The sequence below is a fragment of the Saccoglossus kowalevskii genome, chromosome 12 (assembly GCF_978046115.1).
Source record: "Saccoglossus kowalevskii chromosome 12, keSacKowa6.1, whole genome shotgun sequence".
Taxonomy (NCBI): Eukaryota; Metazoa; Hemichordata; class Enteropneusta; family Harrimaniidae; genus Saccoglossus; species Saccoglossus kowalevskii.
Window position 1 is genome coordinate 7,360,469 of NC_140652.1, and position 18,711 is coordinate 7,379,179.

Below are 18,711 nucleotides of genomic sequence, written 5' to 3' on the forward strand. Positions count from 1 at the left end.
CGTCCATTGTCATCGTGCCCCAATCACACAGTGTTACATTGTCCATTGTCATCGTATCCCTCCTACACAGTGTTACATCGTCCATTGTCATCGTATCCCTCCCACACAGTGTTACATCGTCCATCGTCATAGTATCCCTCCCACACAGTGTTACATCGTCCATTGTCATCATATCCCTTCTACACAGTGTTACATTGTCCATTGTCATCGTATCCCTCCCACACAGTGTTGCATCTTCCATTGTCATCGTATCCCTCCCACACAGTGTTACATCGTACATTGTCATCGTATCCATCCGACACAGTGTTACATCGTCCAATGTCATCGTATCCCTCCTACACAGTGTTACATCGTCCATTGTCATCGTATTCCTCCTACACAGTGTTACATCGTCCATTGTCATCGTATCCCTCCTACACAGCGTTACATCGTACATTGTCATCGTATCCCTCCCACACAGTGTTACATTGTCCATTGTCATCGTATCCCTCCCACACGGTGTTACATAGTCCATTGTCATCGTATCCCTCCCTCACAGTGTTACATCGTCCATTGTCATCGTATCCCTCCCACACTGTGTTACATCGTCCATTGTCATCATGCCCCTCCTACACAGTGTTACATCGTCCATTGTCATCGTATCCCTCCTACACAGTGTTACATCGTCCATTGTCATTGTATCCCTCCCACACAGTGTTACATCGTCCATTGTCATCGTATCCCTCCCACACAGTGTTACATCGTCCATTGTCATCGTAACCCTCCGACACAGTGTTACATCGTCCTTTGTCATCGTATCCCTCCCACACAGTGTTACATCGTCCATTGTCATCATGCCCGTCCAACACAGTGTTACATCGTCCATTGTCATCATATCCCTCCCACACAGTGTTACATCGTCCATTGTCATCGTGCCCCAATCACACAGTGTTACATTGTCCATTGTCATCGTATCCCTCCTACACAGTGTTACATTGTCCATTGTCATCGTTTCCCTCCCACACAGTGTTACATCGTCCATTGTCATCGTATCCCCCCCACGCAGAGTTACATCGTCCATTGTCATCGTATCCCTCCTACACAGTGTTACATCGTCCATTGTCGTATCCCTCTTACACAGTGTTACATCGTCCATTGTCATCGTATCCCTTCCACACAGTGTTACATCGTCCAATGTCATCGTATCCCTCCTACACAGTGTTACATCGTCCATTGTCATCATATCCCTCCTACACAGTGTTACATCGTACACTGTCATTGTATCCCTCCCACACACTGTTACATCGTCTATTGTCATCGTATCCCTCCTACACAGTGTTACATCGTCCATTGTCATTGAATCCCTCCAACACAGTGTTATATCGTCCATTGTCATCGTAACCCTCCGACACAGTGTTACATCGTCCATTGTCATCGTATCCCTCCCACACAGTGTTACATCGTCCATTGTCATCATATCCCTCCCACACAGTGTTACATCGTCCATTGTCATCGTATCCCTCCCACACAGTGTTACATCGTCCATTGTCATCATATCCCTTCTACACAGTGTTACATTGTCCATTGTCATCGTATCCCTCCCACACAGTGTTACAACGTCCATTGTCATCGTATCCCTCCCATGCAGTGTTACATCGTCCACTGTCATCGCATCCCTCCTACACAGTGTTACATCGTCCATTGTCGTATCCCTCTTACACAGTGTTACATCGTCCATTGTCATCGTATCCCTCCCACACAGTGTTACATCGTCCATTGTCGTATCCCTCTTACACAGTGTTACATCATCCATTGTCATCGTATCCCTTCCACACATTGTTACATCGTCCAATGTCATCGTATCCCTCCTACACAGTGTTACATCGTCCATTGTCATCATATCACTCCTGCACAGTGTTACATCGTACATTGTCATCGTATCCCTCCCACACAGTGTTACATCGTCCATTGTCATCGTATCCCTCCTACACAGTGTTACATCGTCCATTGTCATTGAATCCCTCCAACACAGTGTTATATCGTCCATTGTCATGGTAACCCTCCGACACAGTGTTACATCGTCCATTGTCATCGTATCCCTCCCACACAGTGTTACATCGTCCATTGTCATCATGCCCCTCCCACACAGTGTTACATGGTCCATTGTCATCATATCCCTCCCACACAGTGTTACATCGTCCATTGTTATCGTGCCCCAATCACACAGTGTTACATTGTCCATTGTCATCGTATCCCTCCTACACAGTGTTACATCGTCCATTGTCATCGTATCCCTCCCACACAGTGTTACATCGTCCATTGTCATCGTATCCCTCCCACACAGTGTTACATCGTCCATTGTCATCATATCCCTTCTACACAGTGTTACATTGTCCATTGTCATCGTATCCCTCCCACACAGTGTTGCAACTTCCATTGTCATCGTATCCCTCCGATACAGTGTTACATCGTACAATGTCATCGTATCCCTCCTACACAGTGTTACATCGTACATTGTCATCGTATCCCTCCCACACAGTGTTACATCGTCCATTGTCATCGTATCCCTCCCACACAGTGTTACATCGTCCATTGTCATCGTATCCCTCCCTCACAGTGTTACATCGTCCATTGTCATCGTATCCCTCCCACACAGTGTTACATCGTCCATTGTCATCGTGCCCCTCCCACACAGTGTTACATCGTCCATTGTCATCATATCCCTTCTACACAGTGTTACATTGTCCATTGTCATTGTATCCCTCCCACACAGTGTTACATCGTCCATTGTCATCGTATCCCTCCCACGCAGTGTTACATCGTCCATTGTCATCGTATCCCTCCTACACAGTGTTACATCGTCCATTGTCGTATCCCTCTTACACAGTGTTACATCGTCCATTGTCATCGTATCCCTTCCACACAGTGTTACATCGTCCAATGTCATCGTATCCCTCCTACACAGTGTTACATCGTCCATTGTCATCATATCCCTCCTACACAGTGTTACATCGTACATTGTCATCGTATCCCTCCCACACAGCGTTACATCGTCCATTGTCATCATATCCCTCCTACACAGTGTTACATCGTCCATTGTCATTGAATCCCTCCAACACAGTGTTATATCGTCCATTGTCATCGTAACCCTCCGACACAGTGTTACATCGTCCATTGTCATCGTATCCCTCCCACGCAGTGTTACATCGTCCATTGTCATCATATCCCTCCCACAGTGTTACATCGTCCATTGTCATCGTGCCCCAATCACACAGTGTTACATTGTCCATTGCCATCGTATCCCTCCTACACAGTGTTACATCGTCCATTGTCATTGTATCCCTCCCACACAGTGTTACATCGTCCATTGTCATCGTATCCCTCCCACACAGTGTTACATCGTCCATTGTCATCATATCCCTTCTACACAGTGTTACATTGTCCATTGTCATCGTATCCCTCCCACACAGTGTTACATCGTCCATTGTCATCGTATCCCTCCCACCCAGTGTTACATCGTCCATTGTCATCGCATCCCTCCTACACAGTGTTACATCGTCCATTGTCGTATCCCTCTTACACAGTGTTACATCGTCCATTATCATCGTATCCCTCCCACACAGTGTTACATCGTCCAATGTCATCGTATCCCTCCTACACAGTGTCACATCGTCCATTGTCATCATATCCCTCCTACACAGTGTTACATCGTACATTGTCATCGTATCCCTCCCACACAGTGTTACATCGTCCATTGTCATCGTATCCCTCCTACACAGTGTTACATCGTCCATTGTCGTATGCCTCCTACACAGTGTTACATTGTCCATTGTCATCGTATCCCTCCTACACAGTGTTACATTGTTCATTGTCATCGTATCCCTCCCACACAGTGTTACATCGTCCATTGTCATCGTATCCCTCCCACACGGTGTTACATCGTCCATTGTCATCGTATCCCTCCCACACAGTGTTACATCGTCCATTGTCATCGTATCCCTCCCACACAGTGTTACATCGTCCATTGTCATCGTGCCCCTCCCACACAGTGTTACATCGTCCATTGTCATCGTATCCCTCCTACACAGTGTTACATCGTCCATTGTCATCGTATCCCTCCCACACAATGTTACATCGTCCATTGTCATATCCCTCCCACACAGTGTTACATCGTCCATTGTCACCGTATCCCTCCTACACAGTGTTTCATCGTCCATTTTCATCGTGTCCCTCATACACAGTGTTACATCATCCATTGTCATCGTATCCCTCCCATACAGTGTTACATCGTCCACTGTCATCGTATCCCTCCCACACAGTGTTGCATCTTCCATTGTCATCGTATCCCTCCGACACAGTGTTACATCGTACATTGTCATCGTATCCCTCCGACACAGTGTTACATCGTCCAATGTCATCGTATCCCTCCTACACAGTGTTACATCGTCCATTGTCATCGTATTCCTCCTACACAGTGTTACATCGTCCATTGTCATCGTATCCCTCCTACACAGTGTTACATCATCCATTGTCATCGTATCCCTCCCACACAGTGTTACATCGTCCATTGTCATCGTATCCCTCCCACACAGTGTTACATCGTCCAATGTCATCGTATCCCTCCCACACAGTATTACATCGTCCATTGTCATCGTATCCCTCCCACATAGTATTACATCGTCCATTGTCATCGTGCCCCACCCACACTGTGTTACATCGTTACAATACAATTGGTGCTAGATTACACATTGTTGCCCTTCAAATAATCTGGAAAATACATCTGCATCCTTGTAATGCCTTCAGGTTCATTCCGTGTTACCATTGAAAAAGGGCAAGCTAAAAATGTTTATGCTATGTTTTGTATAACTGTGATGCAACTCCTGTCTTAAAACTTGAAGAACAATTTTGAAATATGAAATTGTGTAACATACGAGAATTACGTAATCGCTTTCTTGTGTTATTTGTTTCAACAGAAACGCCCGTATACTGGGACATATCAAGATTATTCATCGAAATCGACATAGAAATTATAAACAAATTACCCAATGTTGACAATACCACGTGACCAAAGCTTCAAAATGAAGATACGCATGTGTATATTAATAGCATGTTGTTTAGTTTCGGTTGTTCTTATTGAATTGCCGTTTATTATCAACACATACGTGAGACAAAGACATGCCGGCAGGAAAGCTAAAACGAACTATACCAGTTATCAAAAGATTAATGTAACAACTCCTTTATTGGCTCCAATTCTATGCAAACCGAAGATCAATATTGCCTTTCTCAAAATGCACAAATGTGGAAGTAGTACGATTTTGAACATATTACTCAGATATGCTGATAAGTACAATTTAACGGTTGCTATGCCACACAGTGGAACCCGTCTAGGATGGCCAAAACCCTTCCAAACGTCAATGGTACTTCAAGTACCATGGAATGAGTATAATGTCTTCACACATCATTCCCGATTTACGTATGAACCACTCAAAACAATAATGCCCAATGACACGATATTTGTGATGGTACTCCGTGATCCTGTCGTTATGTATGAATCTGTCTTCACATACTTCAATCTTAGGGCAAAGTTTAGGTTACGCGGTCCAGGCAGTCTAGATAGATTCATTTCTAATCCACGAAGATATTACAAAACATCACACACTCTGGCTTGGAATCCTATGCTATATGATCTTGGTATCCCACCTGTACGGATGACAAATGTGTCATTTATAAATCGACAAATTATCTGGTTTACTCAAGTATTCGATCTTGTCTTAATAGCCGAGTATATGGACGAATCACTTATTTTATTGAAAGACATGATGTGTTGGGATATAGACGATATCGTCACCCTATCTATAAACGCACGAGCTAAAAGCTCGAAGAGTAACATTACAGAAGATACTGCTAGGAAAATACGGGAGTGGAATGCGGGAGACGTTTTGCTGTACAAGACTTTCAATAAAACATTCTGGAAGCGAATCAAGAACTTTGGTTCTGCTCGTCTACAAAGTGAACTTGATATGTTAAAAGTTCGACTCCAGAAATTAATCGATGAATGCATCGATAACGTTGTAAGCAACGATTCCAGGGTTTGGCATCCCTCACATATTAAGGTGGAAAGCTTTAGATTGAAACCAGGTGCTGTGAATAATACAATATGTGTTGGTTTGACCCGAACCGAGTTGCCATTCACAACTTATATGAGACAGAAGTTACTGACACGAATACGTGCATATAATTCAGACAAGTTAAATCAGGAGGGTCATCACCTGCGCACGCGTGGAAATTGAGTCTCAAGCGACGATAACAGCACACGCTAAAAACGTAAAGGCTCATCGGTAGCCGTTTGTTTGTAAACAATGACACGCTATGGCCATCTGACCCATGCGCAGGTGACGAATCTCCCGTAACAATGTATAACTTCATTATTTTAGTTCTACCCACCATTACATTTAACCTTGACAGAATGTTATCTATAACACAATTTCTTTGAGAAAAAGGGTATATATGCATGACTACGGAATATGTGTATGAATTATCTTATTGTTATAGAAAGTACGGATACATTTCTTTATTGTAGTGACTGATATATAATATCAGAAGTTTTATAATTCATATCAAATGCTACATTTCTGTATTGCGCGGAAAATGTACGTACCGGAATTATTGGTGTATTGTAACTTGAATCGAAAATAAGGTTTTATAATTGCTGGCCATGCCAAACAACAGTCGTCTTCTAATTCACACTAAACCACGGCGTATACAAAGCTACATTAACATATCTACATAGGTGTATATTGCTTCATTATCTAACGTTCACCTGGCATATCAAATGCAGCTGGGTAACATCTGAATACAAAATAATTGTCAGTTTAAATACTGGGCACGTACAATCCACATCCTCGATGAAGGCGTCCGTTTTGAATTGACAACATGTTTCTTCCATGTGCTAACAAGTACAGTTTGAGATGAACTGGCACAACAGCCATGGATGCATGCCTGTGCACTGGTATACACTTATAAGACCTTTTCTTTTTCTATTTGTGGCTGATTTATTATTGGTTTATTTGTGCTGTTTGGTATCATCGTATAGCAATTCATAGACTGAGAGTGATGATTTCTGAATAATAAATTATATATATAAGAATTTCTAAAGATTAAAAATATAAGAGGTAGTCACTAAACCATGTACTTTCACACTCAAGCAAGAGAATAGACACGTTGGTGAACTAGCCTCGCACTGCGAGTGTTTTATTGTTTACACTCTGTAAAATACCAGTTTTTTTACAAATAAAAAAAATTAAAAAAAAGAACTGCAGACCACACTTCTTTATATTTTTGAGTGGGCCAGCCATGTTTCCACATACAAAAATACACATAATATTTCTATTTAATTTATTTTATTTAAAAAAAAAAATATTTTATAAGCATAACAATACAACGACTAGATTTGGTGTCACAGTTTGCTCCCAATTCATACTGGAATATTGCCAGCAATAATTAATAAAGCTTGTTCAGAAAACCATTTATTCCCGACATCATATTGAATGGCTAGTTCTCAGGATCTACAACAGTAAACAAGAGAACTGGTGATGGCTGTAGAACCATAACTGCCTCAGCTCAAAGACTGTTATGTAATACAAGGGAATGTAAAGGGAAATGTATTGTAGTGTTACCTCTGTGTAACTTACAATATATCCGCATTAACCTTCACTATTAAGGACAATATGGGAGTAGAAGCAAGGCTACGCAAATTTGCGAAATAGTAGTTAGTTAGAATTACCAGACATTGTGGGATATAAAGAAGTGTCATATTAACCCAACAAACATACTCGCACATATCCATACATGTCTTATTGTGTGGGGGAAAGCTGTCATGTACACATTCATAATAACTGGAAATGGTTTCACAAAAGAAAACAAGTGTTATTGCTGTAAATAATTATGAACAACAAAAACTGAAATTTAGAAAAACTATGAACAAAAAATAATGAAAGTCTGTGATTTTCTGCACAGTTTCCAGAAAATTATTAACCGAACCATAACATTTATAAAGAGTACAGTGCTGAGATTCACTTCGAGTATATCAGAAATATAATCTTACAATTGCAATTGCATAGTTTGGTGACATAATTCAAATTTTGTATAGTTCAATATGCATACAACCACCCATGTACTAGTACATGTTGACAATAAACCCCTCTTTCACATTGTGCAAATACAAACAAGACATTAGACCTTCCTGACAGTAACATATAAGCGTTGTATTAACCCGAATGAAAAGTCTTGAGTCACGGCGAATACTTCTATCGAGTCGCCCATTTAAAAACCGCTTCAACTAGCCAAGGCCAATCAATAATGTGCGGGGTCATTAATTAAATAATATTCATTTTATTAACACTTACACATTCCCCGGAGGGATTGGCAATGGCTCTAAGTGTTTAAGAAAGAATGAAAGGTTAAAAAAATTAAATAAATAATATAAAATAAAAACATACAAAAAACTAAGTTAATACATTACTGTAACAGAGAAAGAAAATATTAAGACTAAATTATTATACAAAAAAAATGCAAAACTTTACTGTGAACGACAATTGTCACTGGGGTTGCTGTCTTATTTCAAAACACTTCTTTAGGCACCTTGCTACAGGGAGTGTTAGACCACTGTTGTTTAGCAAGGCTATGAATTGTGTCTTTGGTGACAAATCTTGGTTTTTGCCATTTCAAATAAGACATTTCTATCGGGGGTACAACTTTTGCATGACATCATTAGTTGATATTCATCTTCTACTTGATTCTGATCACAAGGTTACATAATCTATTAGCAAGGGGTATTCCGTTGTGTCTGTCAGTCACAATATTTTGCAGGATAACAAGGTAGGTTTCAAAAGCAAAATTGTTTTTTTAATTCTCTGTATGTTCCTGTATGTTCTTAATTTATTTATATTTCATTTTGGTTTGATTAATTGTCGTATTGTAATTCACTTTTCCAAGTTGATATAAATGATTTTTGTATATTTTTATTAATTTGTCCTAATTGCCTTGCTGTTAGAATTTCATTGTTATCAACCAGGTTAAACTGGTTGATGTTAATCAAATGGGAGTCTACCATTTACTATTAATTTCTTAATATTAATAATTTACTATTAAACTCAAAAACATCGTAATGTTATTACTTCTACACCAGGCAACACCAATTAAAACCAACATCGATTTAGAATTACTGTGGTCAATGACATTGACATTTTTTTGCTTTTCCATAAAGCACCAGTTTCCCTTTTTTAGAAATCAAAACTACCCTTGATACCCTGGAGAAGTATGTCCATTGTTTCACAACAACGACTGTTCCAGGGTTGTTTTGTTTACTAGAAGGAAATGTCCTTTGACAGCATTACTTGAATTAATTTCCATTGCACAAAAAGCAGCAAATACTCTTACTGAAGCACAGAATTGGCATGATTTTCCCCGGCCATTCACTCAAACCGCAAATCAAGACTTTTACTGCATCCATAGTTGTTGACAGCCGCTATGATGAATGTATTGTGACATACGTCGACCTCTCGAATCTGAACTTACATTCATGCAACATTTACTGCCCTTTCATACCCGTTCAATTTCCTTTCATTATTTCATCCAGATTCCATGGTATTTAATAATTAAAACCAACCTTCATTTCACAGTCACTCAAGTTTTCACTTTTCTAAAATTATCTTACTGATCAAAAGACTTTTCACTCCCATCATGCAATCTCCCATAGTACTTCCGCAAACACAGCGGCGATCGCCAATAAATCTACAAATAACCTCGCTCTCAGGAGCTGAGGAATAAATAAACAGAAATCAATTTGATGCGTCGTTTTCAGACGACACTGCCATATCGCACAGATATTCAACACCGCCATATCGAATTTGGATTTGGGCCATACCATTTCAAGCTGCAGGGTGTCTAAACAATGACTCAACAAACAATAAACACATCTTCCACCCACCACACAAATTTTAGCCACAATTGAACAACCAAGAAAGCAACAAATATCAGACTGCATCTTGAAAACAACGAGATACCACATTAAAACCAGTCATTACAAACATGAAATCCTCCACCCCTCCCAGTACACCCTACAGCATTAATGGTTACTATACTCATTTGCATCTATGTACAACAAGCTTAGTCAATCGATGCACCTGATTCATCAAACTTTTGACCAACCACTCATTCTAAATATTGTTGAGTGAGGGCGCTATTTACTAATAAGAGGAATGTTTTAAACGAATAAAACAGATCTAATATTACAAGCAGTGAGTATTTAATTATGCTTTAATTAGAGAAGGTATACAAGTCACCCACCTGTAAGCATACTATGGCATGACTTATAACTTGTTCCTCTAGATTTTGTAGCCTAGGCGCAGTGAATAGTAGTGCGATATATGATTTCTTAAAGGGGAGCAGAGGTGTGGCTTTTGACACTCTGTACATGAAATCTGAGATCTATGAATGAATTCTGTCGATAAAAATAACTTATATGTGCTGCGAAATGCCATAAATATCGGGTATAAAACGGGCTGTGAAGCAGACGACAAACTTCCGCTTTTCCTGGCGTCATTTCGCCTCTAGAGGGACAGTCAAATGACGTCATCAGTGAACACTGATAATTGAACCCATTCATGCTAGTACGTCAATCCCATAGAAATGCTACTATGAAAGACCTTGTTAACTGACTACTTAAAAGTTGAAACATGACGAGGTGTTGTGTTATGAATGCCGTAACGATTCATGTTATGTTTCTCGAAATCCCAAATAAAAAATCACGTTGTTGGTTGCGAGAAATCGGCGGAAGAACTAACCTGAAAGTGAAGACAATACAGCGTTCTGGCTATAGTAAACAGTGAGTGAATAAATATTGTACGAGTTAAAACTAAATGAGAAATATGCTAATATCACTTGAACCACAGTACTCATTTTGCCCAACTTCCCACTTTTTAAACGATCGCGTAATTTCCGACTGCACTGTATTTTCCGACCGGAAAACGACCACATTTTTACCGTTTTTTTTCTCTCGCTCGTATATTGAAAACACCGACCGCTCGCCCAAACACTGGTCACCGGCACAGGAGTAGTCAAAATGTTTGGGGATATACAACAAGTGTTAACTATTATAAATTCTGAACGGCTCTTCAAATCTATACCACTCTGTATCGTTCGCGAACAACTTCATCTGTGTCAAATACTAGAGCCGGTACAATATTGTAAACAAATGCCATGATATCTCAGTCATATCGCTATTGTATACACTACCTTTTCTATTCTTGTTTGCAAAACGTTGAATAGCCGTCAAACATTCAAATATATTTAGTTTTTAACTATATATAATTATATGCACGCACTTTGACCTTTTGACCTCGATTTGATTGGGATGGAATATAATTATTATTTTAAACAATATTCTGACGTTACTTACTGCCCCAAAAATGTTTCAACACAATTGAGGTATGACTGTCCGATTTACAAGTGCATTGGGTAATATATCAATAACCATTCTCACCAATCGCTAGCTTAGGAGCGAGTAGAAAATCAAACAGCCGCAGGTCGCCCAGAAAGGACTGAGAAATTAAAAAATATATTTCCACAAAGTTAAATAAATCTGGCTGCATCAAAAGCTTGGAAACTAGTTATAATATTTTGCAAAAGACTGAGTGATTAACGACATCATTTTAGGGTGCAATTGAATTTTAAGTACTTCATTGCGTAACTTACTGCGCGGCGATGCTGACATCAAGTGTGTGTTGACCGAAGTTTGACCCCCAAGTCACGCACTGAACAGGCGCGTTACCTTAGCAATCTTTTTCTTTCATGCTCCGCGCGTCGATCATGTAAAATTGTTATTAGTTCTGACGGTGCTGTAAGCAAACTTGTATATTTTGAGATCGTTTACTTAGTGCGCTGCTTTACTAATTACGCAAATTTGTTTACAATGTTGTACCGGATCTAAAAATTTCAACATTGTAATATATCGATTTCATAATAATTACGCAAAGTCAGTTATTTAATATTGAACACAGGTGAAGTTTCCTCCGCGAACGATACAATGTGGTATAGATTTGAAGAGTAGTTCGGAATTAAATAATAGTTAGTACCCGTTGTATCCCCAAACTATATCACTCAAAACCACTATTTGGATCACTCCTGTGCCAGTGACCAGTGTTTGGGCGACCGGTCGGTGTTTTCAATGGGTCGGTGAGAGAAAAATTACGATATAAATGCGGTCGTTTTCCGGCCGGAAAATACAGTGCGGTCGGAAATTAAGCGATAAGCGGTCGATTAAAAGTGGGAAGTTGGGCGAAATGATTACTGTAAGGATATTAGCGTATTTCTAATTTATTTTATAACTCAAACAATACTTATTTACTCACTGTTTACTATAGCTAGAGCGCTGTACGTGTCTTCATTTTCAGGTTAGTTCTTCTGCCGTTTTCTCGCAACCAACAACGTGATTTTTTATTTGGGATTTCGAGAAACTTAACATGAATCGTTATGGGATTCATGCGCACAACATTTCACCATGTTTCAACTTTTAAGTAGTCAGTTAACAAGGTCTTTCATAGTAACATTTCTATGGGATTGGCGTACTAGCATGAATGGGTTCAATTATCAGTGTTCACTGATGACGTCATTTGACTGGCCCTCTAGAGGCGAAATGACACCAGGAAAAGCGGAAGTTTGTCGTCTGCTTCACAGCCCGTTTTATACCCGATATTTAGGGCATTTCGCAGCGCATACAAGTTGTTTTCATCGACAGAATTCATTCATAGATCTCAAATTTTATGTACAGAGTGTCAAAAGCCACACCTCTGCTCCCCTTTAAGTAGTGGTTGAGATTTAGTTATATATATATATTTAAAAAGGATAATATGCTCGAAGACAGTACAGCAGGAGTATCTGCATAGGTCGATGCGACCGCGTAATGTCTATTCACATACTTTGCAGTATCCTCCTAATATTATGCATCTTTTCCACCCAGGAATACATCATGGTAATGCCGAAATCTAAAACGTTAAAAACAGATTTAGCGAACATCTTTGTGTGAGTCAGGTCAAACCCAGTGGGCAACCATGTTTGTTTTATATTATGATAGGACGAGAAAGCGCTGATTGTTCCATATTTTGAATTCGTGTTTCCTAATATGGTAGGCTGAAAAATACCCAGTGCAATACAATCAAATTACGTAACGCTGTAAGTTTACGGTGACAGGTGTATAATAATAATGTGTATTCACACTTCCCAGCTGCTCTGTTTCAACTAGCCACAGGGCTGGATTAATATATTTAGCATACGTGTAGTAACCTGTGCTATTTTTATTCCCATGTCATTAAAACATACAAATTATAGTTACTCAGATGATGTTTTTGTTTGCATTGCTATAAAATTGAAATACATTTTTCAGCATGATATCCGACATCAATAGAGTCTGCATTACTTCCGGTGCACACCATTTACCTACTCTTAGATTAGATGTTTCAATGGTATTTACAACACGGAATACTGTATTTTGTACGGACAACCGCGTGTGACGAAAGTACTCCCCACGTTTAGGATAACCTAATCACACAATAAAATGATTGCACCTGTTAATAGATCATTCTCCGTTAACTCCGTTAACTTCAAGATCCCCCATTGGCATTAATGTAGTTTAACCCATTTCTAAAAGAGAAAACATTTCAAACGCAAGAGCGTTGTAAAGCATCCAGTTTTCGTGTCGGTGGTCGGATACATTGATTGATATTGGATTAGAAGATGATTTTTTTTAAATGCTCTCAAAAACGCAGGAAATGTCATTTTTGAAAGTTCAAAATTTACCGGGCAAACAAGCCCCCAAACCACCCTATGAAAGCTCATTGGTCTCTCAGAGTGTGAAAAGAACCCCTTTGCCAAGCTCAATCCTCAGAGAGTAAAAAGAACTCCCACAAGCACAATCCTGGACACGGGCATAGAGACTAATGCAAAAAATGGTAAAATGTATTTCTGTACTTTTAACCTCAAGAGAGCCCCATGTTGACTGAAAGGAAAGTTAATATGACGCTCAGTGGTATTTTCGAAGTGTAACTTGTAAGGCATGTTTATTGACATCGATAACAGTAAAAATATTGATGGTTTGGTTGATCAACTAACCGCTGGTAAACCTAAAGTAGTATCCGTTGATCAGTGAAATCATTGCGTTAAATACTTTGCTGAGTAATTTGTATTTTTAATGTGTTTTGTAGTCAGGAGTCATTGCATGAAATAATTACCACATGTGTGCTATGTACACGCATGTCAAACATACATCATTTCTATAATTCCAACATGATGTGATTTAGAGATAAAAAAGTTGATGATTACAAGGCTGCAATTTTGAAAACAGCTAATATTATAGAATTGGAACATAGTAAGCAGAGTATTAAACAAGGGATGAGAGTCGAAATCTCTGCCACGCCGGAAATAGACTTTTCAATACCTGAATATGGAAAGCCGTAACTGTCTTAAATTCACTACAACTATTCTGATCACTTGCCTTCTGAACGAACTTTATTATATTCTGATAAAATGTTATTATATTCTGACCAAACGTTATTATATTCTGATCAAACGCCATTATGTGCTGATCAAATGTAATTATATTCTGATCAAAAGTCATTGCGTGCTGATAAAACGTTATTGTATTCTGAGCAAACGTTATTATATTCTGATCAAACGCCATTATGTGCTGATCAAATGTAATTATATTCTGATGAAACGTCATTACGTAGTGAAAACATTTTATTACATTCTGACTAAATATTATTATATTCTGATCAACCGTAAATTTACTCTGATCAGACAACATTATCTTCTGGTCAAATTTTAGATCGTCATGTGCATATCAAACATTATTATATTCTGATCAAAAGTTACTATTTGCTGGTCAAATGTTATTACATTCTGATCAAACGTCACTATATGCTGATCGAACGCCATTATGTGCCGATCAAACGTTATTAAGGCATAGATGCAGGTTCGTTGGCACTTGGGAGTGAATTTTCTTTTTTTTTTGCTTAATATATATTACCCAAACAGACTTGGCTATAGACTGTTAATATTTCGCAGCATTATGAATAGTAGAACATACTCAAAAGACGATTTTAAAATATAGAAAACAGGTACAAACATTCTATCTTTTGAATGCTTAGCAAGATTTAGCAAGGCTGTACATAAATAATAAAAAAGAAACATGGTGAAAAATGAAATGACGGGATCTCTATATTATGCACTATATTTAACTTTTTACAATAAGATAATAGGTTTAAATTTGGAACTGTTACAGCCATTTTAATTACGAGCATAAGGAAACTTCTTACTGAGTGAATGATTATGCAAATTAGCCATTATCTCCACTTGTGTTTTCAGTTTACCATATAAGTTCAAATCTAAGTAGCTCGCACAATTTTTGCTTATTTTGAGTGAAACTTTCACACAACGTTTATCAGTTGTTTGTTAACAAAAGACGTCCTGGCGTATATGTAATAAATTTTGTTTTCATATTACAAAGTTGTCAAGCAGGATGCGTGCCATATATTCAATCCCGGTCAGTATTTCACACTTCGATTGTCATTGTCCGAGAATGCAAAGCTTTAAAATAAGCCAAAAAGTCAAAGTCCTTTTGTTCGTAGAGACGTTGTGAAAATAGAGTGAAAAAATATCAAGACAAAACTGACAAAAACTGTGGGAGCTATTTAATTTTCAATCTCTCTGACCAACTAGAAAACACGAACGGATATAATGCCTGTTTTATGAAAGTGACGTTAATCGTCCATAAAAATGGTTATTGCATCATGACGACATGCCAAAATCCATCATACACCGACGCTTGTTGATGTTCAATCGTCAGATAAAAAATAAAAATAAAAATATTTATTATACCAGGGAAACGGACGTGAAATTGTCCGCGGTGTCAAAACCTTGCGTGAAAAATGTCATGGCGTCGTGTTATCATTTCCACTTAGAGAGGGGCGCAATGGATTACGTAAAGCCGATGAGATATTCATACATTTATATAAAAATAGCGAACTCCATTGGGTGGGTTGAGTCTAAATTTACCTTTCCCCGAACCATTAAAAATATACTCTATATGACGCAGTTTTTCACGATCTCTAGTGAAATGGACCGTGCGAAGTTAGACGGCCAGGTTAAAAAGGGCCATATTTTGCTACACAACGGCTATTCGCAGTTTTTGTACTCAATCGCTCAAACGCCGGTGAGAAAACGTCGAAATGGAAGACAATTATTGTAAATCGAAACAGGTTTCATTCAACTACGAGCAGATGAGACGGGTCGATACAAATTAAAACGAACCCTGACCTCTGGAAATACATTCATAGAGTGCCTTAGTATCAAAGGTCGCCGAGCACGACCGTACAACGTACCTTGCGACATCGCTATAGATTCATGCTAGCTGACAAGGGGGTTTTCGATTAAGGTAACCAAGATGGCATCGCAGAGTGCATGATTTGTTCCGCAGTGTTTAAAAACAGCATCTCGTTGCCGATGTTTCTATAATTTCCGGGATACTTTTTATTTTTAATTAACCGAGCATTTCACGTTTGTGTATTGTGCCACTGAAAAGTTAGTTGTCGATGACAGCACAGCAATGGTGTTTATCCATTGAAACGCAATGCTATCAGCATGGTGATTGTTCAGCGAAACGAAAAATGTAAAATTAGTCAGTTTTATAATGCCTTCGTAAAAAAATGCGTGTAAAAAAAAATTGTTAACAGTACACCACTGGAAGATGCCAAGCTAGAGGTTGTCGACATATTGCGAGATAAGCGTGAACAACTTTACTTATCATTTACAACTGTATTTTTTTTGTATTTCGCTTGCATGCTGGAAGCGTCGACGTCTTGTCTGTTTTTTTTTTTTTTTTTTTTTTTTTGTGTAGTTTGTGAGACTAGTTGATAGCGCTTGAGGTAAGTTAAATAGGGTCGCGGACATGGAGTAACACATCGCCGCACCGTAACTGAGGCCGGCAACTCATTTACATATAACATCAACAGTGACTTGTCAATCAAAGAGCAACGTAAACACAATTTCGGGACTTTTAATCACTTACGCGTGCCTAGGTTCCCTATATTTTTAAAATTGATTTTTGAGTATGTTCCGGCATTGACAATGCTCCGAATTTTTTACACTATCTAGCCAAGACTGCTTAGGTAAGAAAAAGCCAAAAACAAAAATCCACTCCAAGTGCCCACGAACCTGCTTCTATACCTTAAGTGATGATTAAACGTTATTATATTTTGATAAAACGTCACTATGTGATGATCAAATGTAATTATATTTTGATCAAATGTCATTATGTAATAAACAAATTTTAGTACATTCTGATTAAATGTTATTATATTCTGAACAACCGTTCATTTACTCTGATCAAACATAATTATGTGCTTGTCAAACGTCATTATGTGCTGATTATATGTTATTATATCCCGATCAAACGTCATCATGTGCTGATCAAACGTTATTATGTGCTGATTAAACGTTAATATGTTTAGATCAAACGTCATTATGTACTGATCAAATGTTGTTATGTGCTGATTAAACATTAATTATTCTATTCAAACGTCATTATGTGAATATCCAACGTTATTATATTCTGATCAATCGTCATTATGTGCTGATTGAACGTCAATATTTGCTGATCAATCGTTATTGAATTCTGATTAAACGTCATTATGTGCTGATGAAACGTTATTATGTTCTGAATAAACATCATTATATTCTGACCAAATGACATCAAGTGCTAATTAAATGTTATTTTATCCTGATAAAATTCCATTATGTGCATATCAAACGTAATTAAATTCTGATTAAACTTAATTGTATTTAAATCAAATGTTATTATATTCTGATCAAATGTTGTTATGGGCTGTTCAAACCTTATTATATTCTGATCAAATATTATTATATTCTGATCAAACGCTATTATATTCTGATCAAACGTTATTATAATCTGATCAAACATCATAATGTGCTGGTCAAACGTCATTGTGTACTAGTAACATTTTATTATATTCTGATGAAACGTTATTATGTTTTGAAAAATGCTATCATACTCCGATCAAAGGTTGCTGATGAAACGTCTACATGAGCATATTTAAACAAAAAACATTTTAAACTGCTGAAAAAAAATATTGTTATCTACTATAGCAGTGTGTTTATCATTTTACACTTTTATATTGGTTTTGCTCATTTTTTCTATATTTTTAACTGCGGGGTCGATGTAACAATGACTACGGTAAAATATTAACAATCCCACGAACTTTTCCAATGCTTTTCATATGTTTTAATCGCGTTTTAGAACATATCACAGTCAGCTCATATGGCACTCGTCGAATATACGGGACTTACACGTGCATCTTTCCACTTTTCATGTTTAAAACTCCACAGTGAAATAAGACGACAGCAACTTCGGTCAAATTACTCGTAAATCTATAAATTTTTCACGCCGTTTTAATATCTTACACCCATTATAGCTAAAGGCAAACACTAGTTGATCAATGAAAAAACGTGAACATTTTAAATTCTATTATTCTTTTAACTTAAATATCAAAATAAGCAGCACGATTTTTACTATAAATATGTGACATTACAATAATAAATATACAAAAAAATGCTTTATGTCTTTTGCATGTTTGTAACGAAAGCAAAAAAAAAATATTT